The following is an 871-nucleotide window of genomic DNA, read 5'->3' on the forward strand; positions in this document are numbered from 1 at the left end:
TGCATCAAAAAGCCATGGACATTGGACTGATTTGTGTTTATTAGATTATATATGTGTTCTCTGTGACCAATGCAGGCACAAGAATCATCTGAAGTGTTTGTGAGGTGTCGGGCATCAGTCCTGTCCTTGACTTCATGTTGAGTAGGGAAAACAGGGCTGGAATAAAGGGGTGCGGGGGGAGGAGGCGGTGTGGACTGAGCGAACTTGACAACTTTATTTCCTCCTTTTTCACATGCTAATGCTCCCAGTGTGCCAGTGCAGGGGAGCGACGGCTCTTCAAAACTGACCCCCATGATTCACAACACTGAACATCCTTCCAGCGTGTGAACCGAAGCGGCTTTTGTGACACAGGCCAAGAAATTCCTCCCAAACGAATATATAACAGACACATCTTTCAGCTCGCTCACATCTTTTGACACAAAAGCAGATTATTTCATGGAAAAGAAATGAAACCAGAGCACAGCAAATTCACCTGTTCACACCACACTTAAATAAGACACATTCATAATTCCACCGCATATTGTAAAAAAAAATCACACTATGGTAAATCAAAATTATGTAAGTATGACACGAAAAGTCATAAGTAGGACACAAGAAAATCTAAATTATAAGACTAAAAGTCAAAATCTTGGAAAACAGCTGAAATAATGACATACTAAGTTGTACTTAACTTTTTATATCATTATTTCCCTTTCCACTTTTTGTTTCACGCTCTGCACTTTGTCACAATTTCCACTTTTTAATTTCATAATTAGTATCTCCTAATTTCTAAGTAGCTTATTACTGTAATAAAACTGCATGGTGACACAAAGTTAAAGGATCCAAATGCAGTAATCTATTGAAGGTGTAGTCCACAAACGTAACCCAAATG

Source organism: Cyprinus carpio, chromosome A19 (genome assembly GCF_018340385.1).
Source record: "Cyprinus carpio isolate SPL01 chromosome A19, ASM1834038v1, whole genome shotgun sequence".
NCBI lineage: Eukaryota > Metazoa > Chordata > Actinopteri > Cypriniformes > Cyprinidae > Cyprinus > Cyprinus carpio.